Source organism: Canis lupus, chromosome 13, assembly GCF_011100685.1.
Source record: "Canis lupus familiaris isolate Mischka breed German Shepherd chromosome 13, alternate assembly UU_Cfam_GSD_1.0, whole genome shotgun sequence".
Classification (NCBI taxonomy): domain Eukaryota; kingdom Metazoa; phylum Chordata; class Mammalia; order Carnivora; family Canidae; genus Canis; species Canis lupus.
This window is the reverse complement of record NC_049234.1, coordinates 30,543,524-30,549,523: the sequence shown is the minus strand read 5'-3', so window position 1 is coordinate 30,549,523 and position 6,000 is coordinate 30,543,524.

The following is a 6,000-nucleotide window of genomic DNA, read 5'->3' as shown; positions in this document are numbered from 1 at the left end:
CTTTTAAAGTTTGAATCTTTAAAATACTCCAAGGTCGATATTAAGATCCCCACTTCACAGATGGGAGTGGTGGGGTGTTCCCAAAATCACAGAGGGAGTTAGTGGCGTGGATTGGACTAGAGGAGCTTGTTCCGTTTAGGGCAGTGTTATCTGAGCACCTGGTGTGTGCCCGAGGGTGTTGGTCCCTGGGGGGAGGCACAGACATGAAGCCATGTGGTCTCCCTATGCATAGCTCAGCTCTCTCAGGCCTGTGGGGTCTCCCCATCCTTGCTCAGACCCAAGTGAGCTGTATGGCTCTCAGAAGCTCCAAAGGGGGCAGTCCCCTCCCCTCCCAGGGGACGGGCTGACAGTGTCCATGGCGTCCCCACAGGGGAAATGGGAACCTCTCATCCAGGCCAAGGATCTCCTTGAGCAATCCACTGTCACCCACCCTATCCATCTACCATATATAAAACCTAAGTGCTATACTTGAATTAGACAGGAACCCATTTGCAATAAGGGACACAGGGAGTGATCCTTACTCCATCTTCTTTTGGGAACTTGACATCTCTATGTCATAAAAATGAGGACGAAAACAGAAAGTCTAGTCCATTCTCCCTAAGAAGTTCCTTCATGAGGACCCATCTGTCCCCCCTCCAGGACTCAAGGGTCACACTTGCCCCCTGCCCTCCGTCGGTGGCCTTGCCGCTCGCAGGCCCTGAGAGCCAAACTTTCATGAAGTGACATCATCGCCAGAGTATTCAGAAAGAGGAGTCACCGAAGCAAAGGGGAAGGGCTCTCTCAGCCCTAATGGCAGAAACAGGTTGTGAAGCAGACAGAGAGCCTGAAACAGGATGGAGGGCAGGTGTGGTGGCTCTCCAGTGCGCCGTCGCTACACGAGTTTATCTCAGGGCCCGTCAGGAAGTGGAGAGCCCCCACCAGACCTGGGCTGGATGGGAGGGCTGGGATTTACGCAGCCCTCCTTCAAGTTCACGGCCACCTGCTAGGAACCATGTGTTGTCCACTTGTCTGTGACAAACGGGAAGGTGTGTTTGGAGAGTCGGCTTTCTGGAAAAAAACTGCCCAGAGGATGGTCCCAAGCAGCCCTCGCCTTCCCAAGAAGTCATCCATATCTGAATCCATTTCAGGATCCCCTCCCTGATCTTACTCCCTTTTTCCCTCTCCCAGGACCCCAGTGATGTTGCAGTGGGCTCTGTATCCCCTGTGCTCTGTACCCCCACCCTAGACTCCCCCCCAGAGGGAAACACTGGTTCTTCCACTCACTCATGAGATAGTCCCCGCACTTTGCCCCAAGTAGTGAGCTAACTGGGATCTGGGTTTGTACGCAGGCTCTCCGCACCCTGAGCACCCAGCGCAGCCTTCTGGGAAGAGTCTGAGTGCTGAGCATGGCATGCCAGGAAGTCAAAGTCACCAGGGATCACCTGCCTATGCTCCCCCTCATGCTTCCTCACCCCCTCATGGACAAGAACAGAGCACCTCATGTTCTCCTCCGCTCCAAAGCATCAGCATAAATCTCAATCCTAGCACTCCCTTTACGCTGGCAAAAGCACCTGCTTCAACATTTTTTAGAACAGGGCTTCTCAGCCGGGGGTGATTGTGCCTCCTAGCTGACATTTGACATTGGCCAGGGGACATTTTTCATGGTCTCAGCTGGGAGTTGGGGGTTGATACGAGCACCTACTGGGTGAGGCCAAGAAGGCTACTAAACATCTGATACATGTTCAAAACACCCCCACCCTCCAACAAAATGCCAATGGTGACAAGGTTGAGAAACCTTGCTCTTGACTCTGTGTATCGCTTGAGCGTAGAAATCTCTACCTTACTTGTTTTGAAATCCCCAGGCCTAGCTCAGAACCTGGCACAGCATCAGAATCCGATATGCTTTGCTGTTGATGAATAAACATATGGATGAATGAATTCTTCTCAGCCTAAAACATCTGTGATGCACAACTACCTCCACGCACGCACATCCTCAGTCCCACGAGTATCTATGTAAACATATCTGCACACGCACACGGATACACAGAGGAGCACACATCCAGACAGGCATGCACACGTGTGCACACACACACACACACACACACACACCCGATGCCAGATTCCAGGGACCCGCCCGACTCCCGACCTGATTGCCCAGCCCCCTGTCCTTCTGAGGATCAGGAGTCTCTTCTCTCTGCCACAGTCAGGGCGGCCTGGGTGCAGACACCTCTCGACAGAGGTATTAAGCGCTCTCCAGAATTAATTTCACTGACTAGACCCATTTTCCTATTGTGGCTCCATTATTAAATAAGCAGTGGACCCAAAAGGAAAAAAAAAAGATCCTTTTTGCAATTACACACGCAGAAGGTAGCTCAACAGCTGGAAAAGTGAAATGTCAGTTTGACAATCACATAATGGCCCAGAAGCATTTGCAGACAGGTCTGTCTCGTTAAACCTAGTGATGTTTAGTGGGCGAGGAACATGGAGCAGAGGGGTCGGAAGAAATGGGGAGTGGGTGCCATGCCATGGCCAGCGTGAGCTGGAACAGGTGCGGGGGTTGGGAGGGCGGAAGGGGCCATGAGACAGAGGCTCTACTCCTTCTATGCACTTTCTCTTCTGGAGCCAGAGGAGTCTAAAGTAACGGGCAGCAAAAAGGAGCCAAGAGCCCCAGTGGAGGTGGTATAATGTCTCAGGTGCTGATTTCCTAGAAAAAAAAAAATGGAATAGGAAGAGGCTGGAGTTTAGCAGCTCTTGGTTCTGTGACCCAAATTGAGTTGCAACCTGGCTTTCCCCACTTTTGCCCTATAAAAGCCCACAAGGCAATGCCTCGGTGGCTGAACAGTTAAGCATCTGCCTTCGGCTCAGGGTGTGATCCTGGAAGTCCTGGGATCGAGTCCCATATCAGGCTCCCTGCATGGAGCCTGCTTCTCCCTCTGCCTGTGTCTCTGTCTTGTCTCTGTCTCTCTCTCTCTTTCTCTCTCTCTATCATGAATAAATAAATAAAATCTTAAAAAAAAAAAAGTCCACAAGGTTGTAAAGGTTGTACCGCAGGCATTTGGGGTTTCTCTTTATCATGGCTTTTACCGTCCTGTAGATCTTTCTGGATTACTCATTCTCCTGTGCTGCTAGGCTGTAAGCTCCCGGAGCAAAAAGAAGGTGTGTTGCTCATTTCTGTACCCCAGTGTGTGTCTTAGTAAATGTGTGATGAATGAGTAAGTAAATAAATGAACCAGTGAAGAATCCACCTCGAAGTTTCAGATGGAAGCAGGGCAAAAGGGCAGAGGCCAGCTGTTAGAAGACCGTGTGTGCTGTGTCAGGGTTTGGGTTTTATTCCAGAGGTCACAAAATGTTGACCAAGGGGGTGGTATGTTAAGTTTAGCGTGTTAAAGAGATTCTTTGGTGTAAGTATATGCATCACAACTTTTAAATTCATACACAATGTTCTGAATTTCTGTGTTTTGCTTTGGGCTTGGGTTTTTAATTGGAAAAACCCATGAACTCATCGAAGCTGAGTATTATTTGACCTTAAACATCTCTTTGTATCATCTTCCACCTAAGACCTAGAATCTGTCTCTCTTAACTTTGCTCCCACTTAGTCTATGTGACCGGTTTCAGCCAGGTAGTAGAACACGTATTTGAAAAAAATTTGAAAAAATATAATAGAGAACTATACTTAGGATAGTTCAGCTGGTTGCCTCTGAGAGGCAGGATCCTTTATATTCTCCAAGTTCATTACAATTTTGTGTTTTGTCCACATTTCCTCTAGCTCGCATGTGTACCATGACTTTCTGGGGTTGCCTCCTCTGCCCCTGAGACCTTCCTCTGGAACCTCCCATGTAATCGATCCAGTAGCACAAAAGCTCCTTTGTCAGTGTAGCATGACCACAGTCCAGGCTACAGTTGATCGATGTGGACACTTGGGTAAAATGCACCAAATCAAAGTCCTTCCCCAGCGTTTTGGAAATGAAACTAAGCCGTCTCTCTCCAGGTGGCTGAAACAGAAGGTATGGGAGCTTGAGAACTGACGGCAGCTGGAGGAGGTTGAAAGAGAGAAGAAAGAACTGTTTCCCAAAGAGAAACAGAGCCAGGAGCAGGCTAGAAAGATTCCTGCTGTGTTTCAGGCTCTGGCGTCCAATATTCGTGAAGCCCCACCGTGTTCCCGTCTCCTGGTTCTGGGAACTACCCCAGGATCATCTCAGTAATTGTCCCTCTTGCCTACGCTAGATCCAGTTGGATTCCTTCCAGCTGCACTCCAGCTAATTAGAATTAATAGGAGTTGCTTTCCTTTTAAATTCAGAAAAAAATCTCGAGGATATGATTATATCAAATATCAAATTATATTTGAATATAATTCAAATTTCTGCATGTTCCAGCCTCACCTAGAACTTCAGATCTGCATTTATGCAGCTGTCACAAACCCACCGTACATTTCTTAGAGGGATTTCCCTTAGAATGAAAGAAGGAAGGTCAGTGCTTTCTGGTCTACCAGTGGAGCCATGTGCTGTAACAAACCTCGCCACCATCATGTCCTTCCCCACTCAGTCTCAGTTGGGAGCCACCTTTGAATGGGCAGCCACGGGGGTAACCTGGTCAGGAGTCCACCCTATGAGTTGGCATGGGCAGAGTCGGTGTGAGAAGCCTGTGTCTGAATCACACCTCTACTCTGTCTGGACTAGTGAGTGTGGAAGTTACTAACTTCCTTACCCTCAGGGTCCTCATCAAAAATGTGGCAAAGAATGGACATCTGCCTTCTAGAACTTGAGGGGAGATCTGATGACTTCATGCCTGAAATCTCTTTCAGCAGGGTTCCTGGCCCACAACAAGCCCTAGATAAATGATAGCTCACATTGTCAATAATGTATCTCATCTTCTTGGTTGTCCCCTGATTTCCACTTTAACAAGAACACGCCCAACCATTGCATCCTCGCAACTACCATGTCTCCTTGAGCCACATGCGCTGCCCAGAGCATGTGTGTCCATCTTGCATGACACAACAGAAGAGCAGCAATCAGCGTAGGCTTGGCCTAAGGGAACAATCACTCTCCCCAAATTTTGGTGGAGTACAACAGCAAAGATTTATTTCTTGCTCACGAGTTATGTTCACATCAAGCTGCAAATGGAGTACACCTGTGCTCCACACATCTTCATTCCGGAACTAAGGAATGAAGCCCCTATTCAGGACAAACCCCACTGATAAGAGAGGCAAAAGAGGGATAGGAAAACATCTTACACCATTCCATAGAGTTGGTGCACACCACTTCTACTTACATTTTTATTGGCCAAAACAAACTAGATTGCTAAATCTTCTATCAGAGGGAAATACAATTTTCTTGCATGGATGAATTCAAGAAAATAGTTTGAACAAATAATAATCTTTTTCCACCTGATTTAGGGACTCTCAGGCAGGACATGTGGGAAGACACTTAACTTTAATGTCTCAGGTCCCAATTCCCTCTGGGTAGGGGACGTGGGAGGAACAATGTTGGCTCTGTCCTCTGGTGTTTATCTCATTGGACACCAGCAGCCCTAGTAACAACTGATATTTAATTCCAGATATCATAGAAAATGTTCACATCATGAAAATTAGAAGGAGGTAGACTAAAATCTAATTTTGGTTTTCCTCTGAGATAATTTTTTTGTATCTTCCAGCTTTTCCAGAAGGAGGATGCATTTATTAAATAAGAAATATGCATATATTTCTTATTCTTTTATATATATATATAGAGAGAGATTAGCCTGGCAGCAGAATAGAGGACGAATTCCAGTGGAGAGATCCTGGTGGCAGAGGACTAGGGAAAAGAGAAATGATTAACTAGGACCCGATAGGTGAGTCCAGGAGGTGGGAAGAGAGGCTTCTAGTGTACACCCACCTTGGGCGAGCACCAAGGTAGTGGACACCCTTCTGACCTACTGAAGAGTACACGTCCCATGAGAAAGCTGTAGGTGTCATCCTTGGATGCAAACAAATCAGAAGGTCCTTCCTTGAACCCTCACTCCCAACACCAGCATCTTACCCAGGTC